Source organism: Chrysochloris asiatica, unplaced genomic scaffold (genome assembly GCF_000296735.1).
Source record: "Chrysochloris asiatica unplaced genomic scaffold, ChrAsi1.0 scaffold00288, whole genome shotgun sequence".
In the NCBI taxonomy this organism is placed as follows: Eukaryota; Metazoa; Chordata; class Mammalia; order Afrosoricida; family Chrysochloridae; genus Chrysochloris; species Chrysochloris asiatica.
This window is the reverse complement of record NW_006408806.1, coordinates 119,086-119,593: the sequence shown is the minus strand read 5'-3', so window position 1 is coordinate 119,593 and position 508 is coordinate 119,086.

Here is a 508-nt window from a genome sequence, read left to right as displayed (position 1 = left end):
GGATGGCCAAACTTCATCTCTCATACTTCAGACATATTTGTTAGGAGGGAACAGTTACTAGAGAAGGATATCATGTTTGATAAGGTGGAGGGTCAGAGAAAAAGAGGAAGACCTGCAGTACTATGGATTGGAAAAATGGCAGCATCAATGTGTCCAAGCGTGGCAACAATTGTGAGGTTGGCCCAGGACCTGGCAGTGTTTTGTTCTGTTGTGCATAGGCTCGCTATGAGTCGGTACTGACTAAGTGGCACCTAACAACAACAACAACTCTCACGCCATTGACTGTTCTCAAGTTCACATGATCCCACAAAGAAAAAAAAAAATCTATTAGAAGGAATGGAGGAACCAAGTCAATGGCACTTGGCAACACCAAGCAGTCTAAAAAAAATAAACCAAACACCATGCCATCAAGTCAATTCATAGTGACCAAGACTGTAAATCTTCATGGGACCAAGCAGCCTCATTTTTATCCTACTGAATGACTGGTGGGTTTGAATTGCTGACCTTG